Source organism: Adiantum capillus-veneris, chromosome 4 (genome assembly GCF_014529385.1).
Source record: "Adiantum capillus-veneris isolate H3 chromosome 4, ASM1452938v2, whole genome shotgun sequence".
Classification (NCBI taxonomy): domain Eukaryota; kingdom Viridiplantae; phylum Streptophyta; class Polypodiopsida; order Polypodiales; family Pteridaceae; genus Adiantum; species Adiantum capillus-veneris.
In genome coordinates, this window is record NC_140934.1 from 100406822 (window position 1) to 100419321 (window position 12500).

Here is a 12500-nt window from a genome sequence, read left to right on the forward strand (position 1 = left end):
ACAGGCTACATGGGTTCCTGTACGGCCTTAAGCACTGGGCCCGTCGAGAGGTCGAAAAATAGAATCCCAACACCTGGGAAGTGGCCGCCAATATGGCAGAAAAGCTACGCGACACAAACCCCACACCAGGTTTGCCTCCAAATAACCCTCACCCCAACAATTTTTCCCCCAACCACCGGCCTAACCCACCCGCTGGGCAAGGCCGCGGATTTGTACATAATGCTTCCACGCCACCACCACCCAATTCCAACCCTGGATTAGGCGCGGAAATTGCAAACCTTAATCCCACGCAGCCTCTATTGCGAGCAACTCTTTACAGCACAAGTCCACCAGTTTTGCCCCCAACACCTACCACGGCAATAATAACAATCCGCACCACGATCGCATCTGGTGCAGTGACTGTCGAATTGCTCATGGTCCCAACTACACTTGTGTGCGCAAGCGCAATCATGCTTCATCATCATCCAGCAGGGCCAACACCATCCAAATAGAAGAACCACCCTTCCCCCCCCAAAGAAGAATCGAAGAAATGGATAACCCTGCTGCTGACCAACAACTTCGGGTTGGAGCAGTATCCCTCCACCCTCAATGCATGGCAGCAGCTATCACGGACATTCAGAACTTATATGTCCAGGCAACAATTGGGTCCCAGCAGCAATGGATCATGGTAGACTCAGGCGCCACACACAACTTTCTATCCCCGCAGTGCGCCGCTCGCCTGGGCCTACGCCTCACCACCGTAAATCAAAACCACTGTCAAGTTTGCCCAAGGAAACGATAGCAATGTCAAGGCAGCCCGTCAAGTCAGGATTGAGATGGGTGAATTCACATGTCGACTTGACTTCATAGTGGTACCAATGGACGACTTCGAGGCAATCATTGGTCTGTCCTTCAACGAAAAGTATCTCATTGCACTCCTAGGCATGAAGGTGGACCAATTGCTTCTGAACAATCAAGGCAAAGCAGTTACAGTCCAAGGCGCTAGACTCACAACAAAGCAAGCATTCACACGTCAGGCGCATCTTCAACCAACCCCCCCCCCCCCCCCCCCCCCCACATCAGCCGCCAAGACCCCGCTCGGTTAGCAGCGATGAAAGGTAAACAGAAAATCCCAGAACACTCGTCCCCCAGACTCAATCTCATGAGTGCAAAGCAAGCAGAGCGGGAGGGGCTCTCAAGAAAGGAGCTCAAGTTCACCTCTGCTCATGCAAGCACAAGAGAAGCCCACAGCAAGGCTCAAACTCCTTCCCATCGAGCAGGCCAAAGTGGGTGACCCCTCACTTACCCCTATCCTCCAGAAGTACAAAGATGTCATGCCCCCAGAACTTCCCCCCGGCCTACCCCCTCCCCGTCAAATTCAACATGAAATTGATCTCATCCCAGGGAGCACACCCCCGGCGAAGGCCCCCTATCGCATGAACGACACCGAGCTAAAAGAGCTCAAGAAGCAACTCCAGGAATTGGAGGATCAAGGTTTCATCCGGCCCAGCAGCTCTCCTTTTGGGGCCCCAGTCCTGTTTGTCAAGAAGAAAGACGGTTCGATGCGACTATGCGTGGATTATCGGGCCCTCAACAAGATAACTATCAAGAACAGGTACCCAGTCCCCCTCATGGAAGATCTTCTGGATAGACTACAGGGTGCCCAATACTTCACTCGCATAGACCTCCGCTCAGGCTACCACCAAGTCCGCATCGCCTCTAAAGACATCCCGAAGACCGCCTTCCGCACACGCTACGGCTCCTAGGAATGGATGGTCCTGGGGTTCGGTCTCACCGGCGGTCCTGGAACTTTCTGCAAAATAATCCATGACAGTTTCCTTGACATGATAGATGATTTCCTCATTACTTACATTGATGATCTACTCATCTACAACCAGACTTTAGAAGAGCACCAGAAGCATGTCGCCGCAGTACTCCAACGCCTCCGAGAACACCAGCTGTATGCCAAGCTGGAGAAGTGTGAGTTTGCTGTCCAGAAAATCGAGTTCTTGGGCTTCATCGTCACGTCAGAAGGTATTATGGTGGATCCCAAGAAAGTCGACGCCGTCATCAAGTGGGCTCCCCCGACATCCATCAAAGAAGTCCGAGATTTTGTGGGCTTCTGTCAGTACACACGCCGCTTCATCCGTGACTTCAGCAAGATTGCTGCGCCACTTACAGAGATAACCAAAGGCCACAAACCCTTTCAGTGGACCTCTAAAGAAGAAGAAGCCTTTGAGAACCTGAAGATCGTCATGTGTAGTACCCCCGTCCTCCGACTACCCGACTTCACCAAACCATTTGAAGTGCATACAGATGCCTCCGATGGTGCCATTGGTGGAGTCCTCATGCAAGAGCATCAGCCCATCGCCTACGAATCTCACAAGTTCACAGATGTAGAAACAAGATGGACTACACATGAGAAGGAAATGCTCGCTGTCGTCCACTGCCTCCGAAAGTGGCGACACTATGTCCAAGTCAAACACACAAAGGTCTATACAGACAACATCTCCCTCAAGTACTTCCAGACACAACCCAAAATCACCCTCAAGAAAGCTAGGTGGCAAGACACACTGGCAGAATATGACATCGACATCATCCACAAACCGGGTACCACCAATGTCATGCTCGACGCCCTCAGTCGAATGCCCACCCTCACTGCTATCTCCACAACAACTAGCACTCTACGCCAACGCATCCTCCACGCTCAAAAAGCTGATCCTACTGTCCTCCGCATGCTCAACGACCACATCTCTGGGAAAGCTGCAGTGGGTCTCTTTGAAGTCAAAGATAACCTCTTCTACGCGCATGGAAAAATCTACATCCCCAATGATCCAGAGCTAAAGAAAGACCTCATGTGGGAGGCTCATGATTGCAAGCTAGCTGGACATGGTGGCCAGAAGAGATCTTATGACAAACTCCATCAACACTACATGTGGCCCAAAATGAAGGACGACATAATCGACTACGTGCGCACCTGCCCAACCTGTCAACTGGTCAAAGCTCAAAGGGTCAAGCCTGCCGGCCTCCTCCACCCCATGCCAACATCCTCCCGGCCTTGGGACATGGTAAGTATGGACTTCATCGTCGACCTCCCCCCTCCCACGGCCACACTACCATCATGGTGGTCATCGACTACTTCACCAAGCAAGCCCACTTCATACCTGCAAAGCCTCTCGTCACCGCCTACCAAGTTTCCAAACACTTCTTCGCCAAAGTCTTCAAATACCACGGCCTCCCCCTAGCCATAGTTTCTGATCGCGACACCCATTTCCTCAGCGACCTCTGGCACGAGCTCTTCAAGCTGCTAGGCACCCAGCTCCGCTTCTCCTCCGCCTACCACCTAGAAACCGATGGTCAAACTGAAAGAGTCAACCAAGGCATTGAAGACTACATCCGCAGCTACGTCAAGGCAGATCAGAAGGACTGGTCCGAATACATGGATGTCCTGGAATTCCACTACAACAACTCCATCCATAGCAGCACTGGCTACACCCCCTTCGAGCTCTCCACAGGTAAAGAAGTCATCACACCTCTTGCACTGGCAATCGGCGATGTGCACGCCCAGGATCTGGAATGTGAAGAGTTTCTTCAAAAATGGAAAACCCGCATGCAAAGGGCAAAGAAGAGTCTCGAGCAAAGCAAGGTACGCATCGCCAAATACGCCAACCAAAAGCGAAGACCTGCCGAACTCTTCCAAGAAGGTGACTTAGTCCTCGTTAGCTCCCAGAATATCACCCTCCCTCAAGGCCTCTCCCCGAAGTTCAACCACCGCTACTATGGGCCATACAAAGTGCTCAAGTCCTACAACGACATCACCTACAAGCTGGATCTCCCATCACACATCAACATCCACAACGCCTTCCATGTAAGTCTACTCAAAAGGTTTGTGCCGGATAACACCTATGGTAGAAGCCTCCCTGAATATGTAAAGGATGGCCCGCCACATGAGCCGGAGGCCATCCTAAAGTCGCGCTTTGGGCGCCGGGGACAACTCTTCTATGTCAAATGGCGAAATCACCCCATGACGGAATGCACTTGGGTACCTGAAGAAATCATGCTTAGACTCGGAAGACCCCTTGTGCTGCGTTTCTACAACATGCCCACTCAAGAGGAGGACAACACACTAAATGAAAACCATATAGAGTAGTCCTCCCCCCCCACTTGTAACTAGCATAACCCTAAGTAGCTAGACATTTTTGGGCAACACTTCACTCCCCCCTTGTTCATATCTGCCCCCAAAACCTCGGCATCAACTTTTGTATTGGCACCTCTCAAAACCCCGGCTTGACGTGGGCGTCAAGCTCTCTCAACCCGGGGGTGTATATAAGGGGAGTATGTGCCACTTCCCCCAACTTGCCAGCCCCGTTTTCATGTGATTACTTGCGTCCCTTGTATTCGGCACTTTCTTATGATATTGATCATTCGTTCGCGTCCCTCACTCTCGTGTCCCTCTTGCGTTCAGTTTTCAAGTTGCGTTCTTGTGTATGCGTTTGCTTGCCTGCAGGTCCCGTTTGCATCGCAGGTGAGCCGGCGCGGCCCCTTTTCCGCGACGCCCCGAACGAGGGCATCACACATATTAAGATACAATAACATGGTGGAACGCCCTATTGATCTCTTGGTGATGGGGACAATGCGGCCCGCCCTCTCGTCAATATCTATGGTATGCTGGTTTGTTTTGGTCTCTTGTTTCATTGAATTGCATATGTTGTCTTCTTGATGTTTCTAAGGTAGAGGCTCCTTGTAAGAGCCATGGCATTGGTCTCTTGTGAACTTTTTTGTGGCCATGGCTTGAGCTGAGGATGGTGATGATGTATTTGTTGCTTATTATTAAATATAATCTCTCACAGAATGTGAGATTTGCAAAAAAAAAAAAGTACAATGAAATTGCAACCATGATTTTTCATTTTCAACCGAGAAATCTATACTAGAAATCGGGGTATGGGAGCTTGCATCAATGCTCGCGGGCTTAGGAGGGGCCCACATCACGGGGGGTACAATTAGATTTATCATTTCAAGCTTCTTGCCCTCGTCCTATTCAATGTGTAAGTGCAATGTTGTCCTTTGTCTTACGAATATCCACCTTGGTGCATTTTTAGTTGGATAAGCTTGCAAAATCCTTGTTGAATTCGAACTTAATTGAAGAAAATCAGCAAGATTTTATAAGTTGTCACCGTAATCATTGGAAAATGCTTCAAATCTAAGTCTTTCGTGCATCGAACTTCAAAAATGACCAACTCTTGGGTCACTGGAAAGATTGTGAACAAGCTATATTAATCTGCATGCAAATTGTCCGGTTTTGCTTCTTCAAAAAAGTATGGAATCCCTCGTTAGCTAGCTTCAAATAGATTATGCAGGAAAGCAAAGAAGTGACAAAATCTGTAGGAAAACTCAAAAACTCAGAGGAGTGGAAGCGAGTAATTAAACCCATTACGGTCTCAATCACAAGTAGCTTATGAAATGTAACTCCTGAAGCAACTTATGTCAATATGGGGGTTTGTAGCTCCATATTGTATCATGTGGCCTCCAAGCCCCATTTGTGCTTGAGGGTTACTAGTATGTGACCTGCACGTTGCTACGGCTAATTAGAAGCAACGATAAGTTTGTGACACTTTCCTTCCTCATCTTTCCCCAAGGTGGAGCCAACATTCTCTATGCATCAATGAGGTAGTGCCAAATATATTCTTGGATGCTTCATTATTAACTAAGAGCATCCTCCAAAGCTACGACAAGCCAACTATAATAACTAACTATCAATAGTGATACCTCATATAGAAAAATGGAGGAGATGACATCTAAACCCTCTAAGAAGACAATCCAAATGAAAATCCACCAACATCAATGTGTTTATCCTTACATCCTTTTTGAAACATAAAGTAATTTCGGGCTACTTTAAAGTTGCTATATTGTTCCATTGACCGGGTTATTCTTTGATGTTCATTGGTTGGCAAATGACTTAGAGGTGATACATTTTTTTGCTCGTAGCATGGCCTAAATGTTGTAGGATCTATAGATGGGATGTATAACCTTGGTGTGCATGGTGTATAACATATGAGGATTTGCAGACTTGCATATCACATAATATTACAATCATAATTTCTAAGATTTTGTTGCTCAATTAGCCAAGAAAGCTTGTGCATGAGTTTATATATATATATATATATATAATATATATTATATTATAATATATATATATATATATTATATATATATATATATTATATATATATATCACTCTCTCTTTCTCTCTTCCTAAAAGCAAAAGGGATCTTCACATACAAAATTGTTCACTCTCTCTTTCTCTCTTCCTAAAAGCAAAAGGGGATCTTCACATACAAAATTGTTCTCCCCCCCCCCCCCCCCCCCCCACTCTCTCTCTTTCTCTCTCTCTCTCTCTCTCTCTCTCTCTCTCTCTCTCTCTCTCTCTCTCTGAGCAACAAATCTTGAGTTTGCCTTGTCAGATTGATCTCTAAGACCCCTTGGTTTTTCTCTTTATTATATTCTTCTCATGCGTATGCGTGCGTGTATACATCTCTCTTTCTCTCTCACACACACACCTATGTGTGTGTGTGTATACACATACATATGTTTATGTACATATATATATATACATACATATCATATTTATATGTATGTATGTATGTATATAATATATTATATATATATTTATATATATATATATTGTATACATATCATGTATATATATATATATGTGTGTGTGTGTGTGTGTGTGTGTGAGAGAGGAGAGAGAGAGAGAGAGAGAGAGAGAGAGAGAGTTTGCAGAATGTGCTCTAGACACTACAAGAGGTTCTTCATATTATTAAGGCTAGCAGTGCGACGCTCAAAAATGCTAAAATCCACGGCGTTGCTATGAGCGTCGCTATACTATCTGTTGCATAGCGACATTGACAGGGGTAAAAAATAAACTGAGAGCACCAAAAACCTAGATCTCAGATATGAGTTTCGACGCTCTAGCGAAACAGGTAAACCCGCGCCTCTCCCTCTCTCCCTCTCTCTCTCTCTCTCTCTCTTCCCCCCACGGAGTATTCACTAAGGGTTACCGTATGGTACCACGTGAGTGTATACTAGGGGGGCTTTCTAAGGCCAAATGGATAGATTTTACATAGGAGGGTCTCGTATGCAGGGTTTAAAAAGGAAATTTTGTTGCATGCAGGTGGCCACCCCTATTACTACTAGTGAATCCCCTGTTCTCCCCCCCCCCCCCCCCCCCCCCCCCACCCCCCCACACACACACACACACACACACACACACACACACACACACACACAAGGAGAGGAAGGAGATCCAGGTATGCTCCTTCCCTCTCCTCCCTCTCATGTTCCCTTCCCCTCTTTCTCTCTCTCCCTCTCAATCTTACACATGCACACACACATACACACACACATTGTGTCTTTGTGTGTGTGTGTGTGTGTGTGTGTGTGAGAGAGAGAGAGAGAGAGAGAGAGAGAATGTACACACATGCATAAACAAAAAACACATACACACACATAGAATGTACAAAAAATTACACACACATGCATAAACAAAGAATGCATAGACACACATTGAGAGAGAGAGAGAGAGAGAGAGAGAGAGAGAGAGAGAGAGAGAGAGAGATAAAGCAAAGAGAGAGAATGAGAGAGAGAGAGAGATATATATATATATAAAGCAAAGAGAGAGAGAGAGAGAGAGAGAGAGAGAGAGATTAAAAAAAGTAGAGAAAATATGAAATGAAATGTTATATTAAGATTTAGGGTTAGGTTAGATTTAAAATTACATTTAAGATTAAGATCTAAGATTATGTTAGACTACATTTAACTTATATTTAAAATTTATGCTAAATTTAAAATTGAGTTAAACTTAAGATTATGTTAAAGTACATTTAGGTTTAGGTTAGATTTAAGATTATATTAGATTTAGGTTTATGTTGAGTTTAAGATTAGATTAGATTTAGATCTATGTTGGATTAAGATTAGAGCAAGATTTAAGATTAGCTAGGTTAGATTTAAGATTAGATTATATTTAGATTTAGGTTAGAGTTTAGGGCGTGTAATGAAGGGGGAGTTCCAGCTAAGCTTTGCCCAAAGAGAAAACACTAGGTACACAACAATATGTATATTCCCATCAGAATCTGATACCTATTAACTTACCCACTAACCATGTTCTATTAGCTTAGAATCACCATATGTTCAATTAGGTTAGATTTATGATTAGATTTTGGATTTAGTTTTTAGATTAAAGTCTACCTTCCGGATTTTGGAAAAAAATAGAGTTAGGCCAATGATGATCCCTCTCTTCCTCTCTATGGATGTGACCTTAAGTTGGAAAGCTTTCAATGGCATGATACTCAGATTGGAGGCCAACATGTACTGTGCTAAGTAATCCCTCGAACAAGGATGTGTTGCGAAGAGATGTTAAGATGTTGTGAATTGCTACATCTAAAGAAGAGGCAAAGGGGATTTGTCCACTTCATGCATTGTCATGTAGACGTGGGTGTGTAGATTTCTCGTACCCACAAATATAGGCATTGACCAATAAAGATGAGATTATGACCCGGTGGTTCTAGTATCCGTGCACATCTAGACGAGGTGTGCGGGGATCGGACATGACTAGAGAATGTGAGGTAGTTTACAGTGTGATGAGAGAGAGAGAGAGAGAGAGAGAGAGAGAGAGAGAGAGAGAGAGAGAGAGAGAGAGAGAGAGAGAGAAAAGATGGAGGATGCCAATAGAAATTTAAATTTATGTCCAGGTTATAAGGTTTTTACATTCATTATGAGTAGTGACGGCGATGTGGGGCTGTCCAACCGAAACACCTATCTCTCAACAAGGATCTTATGTCCTTGTAATCAATGCAAACATGCTGTGCGATGGACAAGACGCGTTTATTTGGAGCACGTTTGCGAATTTGGTGAGTTTGATCCTTCTATTATAGATCGAGTTGTTGCCAATTATAACTCGTCGGACTATGACGCTGGCCAACAGGTAGTAATCTTGCAATCCAATAGACGTATTCACATGTGCTTTGGTCAACCAGTATACATGAGGACACAAGATGTAGCCTCTGACAGCTCGGAGGATGATCATGCAAACCACATTCCCAACGAGGCTATATTTGAGCCCGAGATCGATGAAATGATTGAGACGATCATGGATTTAGAAAGGCTTATCTATGATGATATAAAAGTGAAGCCGATACACCATTGTGTGATGGAGCACGTTTGGATGGAGTGACACTACCGTCACAACGCTTTTCAAGTGATCTATTACAATGTGTTTACTTCAATAAAAAACTCTAGATGTATAATGATATGATAGATTACTTACACAAGTGTACCACATTTTTTCTGCCATGTAGATTGCTCAAAGAGCACATAGTGCCAACTAATAATGTGATGCCAGATTCTAGAGAGGAAGCAAGAAAGATCTTGCAAAACTTGGAGATGGATTACAATTCGATTCATGCTTGTCATAACGACTGCATTCTTTTCAGAGGGGAATACATAGACATGGAGAAGTGTCTGAAATGTGATTCCGAGAGATCCAGTAGATCTCCACGAACAAAAATCCCACAAAAGGTTTTGGGACATTCTACTTCCTCGCATCAAGCATTTTTTTGAATGTAAGTCCATGACCACCCTAGCATCATGGCACGAGGGGAATAGATGTTCGGATGATGTGCTATGGATTCCTGTAGATTCTGCAGCTTGGAAACATATAGACGACACATGGCCGAATTTTGCGAGGGAAGCCCGGAATTTGCGCATAGACCTGGCTATGGATGGCGTAAATCCATTTGGTCAGAGGTCAACATCTTATAGTGTATGGCCCATTGTCATCGTCAACTACAAGACTTCCCGTGGTTGAATACCAAGAAGGGGCACCTGTTTCTAAGCTTGATTGTGTTGGGCAGTATAAAGTGAAGAATATGGATGTGTATTTTTGTCCACTATTGGAAGAGCTACAACACTTGTGGATTGGCATAGAAGTGGTGGATACATTAGGAAATTTTGGAGGTCATTTGGAGGGCCATATGAAGAGAGAGAAAAATAGAGCGCGTCCAATGAGCATGAAGGCTACGTTACGTAGAAAAGTACCTGGAAAAACTCAAAACATAGGAAAATAGCATAAAACTTTCACGAAACTAGGATTGTAGCATAGTAATTTCCTTACTTTTACCGAGCTTTTAGGTGCTTGTGTGTGGTCCCACTTCTGATATTCTCTCACGGTCATTAACGTACTGGAGGGTGACCATTAAGCCCGCACAAGATATTGGAATTTTAAAACACTTTCCCTCCATTAGAATGCTTTCAAAGTGAATCTCCCTCCACTAAATCTTTTCTCTGAGAGTTATGGCATCCACGTCTTCTCGCCCAAGAGCCTCAAGGTGTTTACTGTCTCTCACACCAACAAACAACAACGGCACTTTGCCTAGAAGGCCAAGTAGTAGCATATCCTCAATTACAATACCAGCTTCAATAAGTGCAGACAACCAATGGGTTGGACAAAGGATAACCAAAGGTTCATGGGTCCTCATGCAACCAAGAAGACCCAAGAGGTTTAGTGGTATCAACGTTTACCGCTCAGCATGGAAGGCCAGGGTGTTGGATTTCAAAGTTGAGATCGGCAAAAGATCTGTAAAGGAAGTTCTTGTTCAGCATGTGTTTACCCATCCAGAGGTGATAGCAAACGGTGGAAATGTATCAAATATACATCAACCACGTTGCAATTGTAAGTACTCTTGACATGTGAACTTACTGATACTCTCATTATAAATTTTCTTATATATTTTGCAATGTTTCTCCCGCTTGTTATGAGTAATGTCTCTACTCTTCACAACTCAATTACATTAGATTTGTCATTTGTACTTATTGATACTCTTAGTTTAACTCTTCTTATATATATTGCAGATGTTTATCCCTCTTCTTATGAGCAATGGGAGCCTGTGGAGTGCATAATAGGCCTCTTCCATGTTGTACATGCCCATATTGGTTCTCTACAGTATTCAGAGAGGAGCAGCAAAAGATTGGCTGATGAGGGAATCTTTTTTTATGACCACTTTTACCAACTCAGCTCAGGCAATAAGAATGGCATGTTGGTGAAACTACCTCTACCGACCGATTGGAACACTGTGGACTGGCCAGTTCCCGAGGAAACAATGGTGGAGGCAATGCGAAGTAAGCTCTACAAGGATATACAAAGGTCTCTGCGTAGCTCTGTTCCTACCAAACTGGTTCGAATTGCAAACTTTTGTCCTATTGCACTCTTCATAGAGCTGTTTCATAGCTACAACATCAGAGTTACAAAAACTATGTTCATGTGCAAGTCATTTCAGCAGTCATCCTGTGACAAACTTCTTGACAAAGGATGGTATGCAAAGGAAGAGATTGGTTTACGGTGCGAGGTCGCGCTTGATACTCTAGTTGTCAAGTACATGATTGCAAGCCAATCACTATTACTCTCATTTTGGTATATGCGATCACAAATGCTAAACGGTAAGTACATTCCTATGGACCAAGTTTCTGCAGGTTTGGAAGATAATCCTACTGTGGATGTGGAAGTGATTGATAAAGAGAATGGCCTACTATTGGTGGTTACAATAAGGGAGCTATGCAGTCTTCAGCATTTGCGAAATGACATCATTGAAGAGTCAATGGACAAGGAACTATTAGATTTTTCCTTTTTCTTAGCTGGCCGTAAGGTGATGCGGCGAAGAGAAAAAGATATTTTGTGCAAAGAGTTGGATGGTCGGGTTGAAGTAGTGTCAATGTAACAGATATTCTTGTAAACCCAAGTGTATACAAATGACTTTCAAGACATGAAGTTTATTGATCTCATTTTTCAATTGTGCCCTGTGAAAAAGTGTGCTTGAAATACATTTGTTTACCACGTCAAATCTCTCTCTATCTCTCTCTCTCTCTATATATATTATTTATATATATATATATATATATATATATATATGTTAGACAAGACAAAGACAGATAGAAGAATCATCTTAATTCATTAGAAAGTACAAACTCGTCCGTGAACAATGGACTGAGATACAATTTCTGTAAGTATGGAATCAGAATGTCTTCAAGGTAAAAATCGAAGGAATGCCCCTCGAAAGAAGGTGGTGAGATAGTTGTTCCCGGCGGATTTAGTTCTCCCTTTTCGGAGTATCATCAATTAGTAGTGTATTAGTTGCATCAAAGGGTACACCGATTTGGCTAAACGGTTTGTACAAAAGAGGTAATCCTGGTTTTTTAGGGTGGTAGTGGCCCTCAACAGTAATGCATTTTCTTTGATCATACAAAAAGGCAAAATCTGACGTGTGAGCTTGGCATACACTGCAAACTATTGCAAATAGTGGCGATAAGTTTTGCCTTTGCATTGAAGACCATATGCCAACTCTGAAGCGCGGAAGAAGAAACTCAATAAACTCCTTGGTTCCTGGACGAACCACGACTCGACAAGTTCCCATCCGAAACGTTTGCAAATCCTCAAAGGGTCCTCTGTCACCGAGAGGCACCCGCATCAG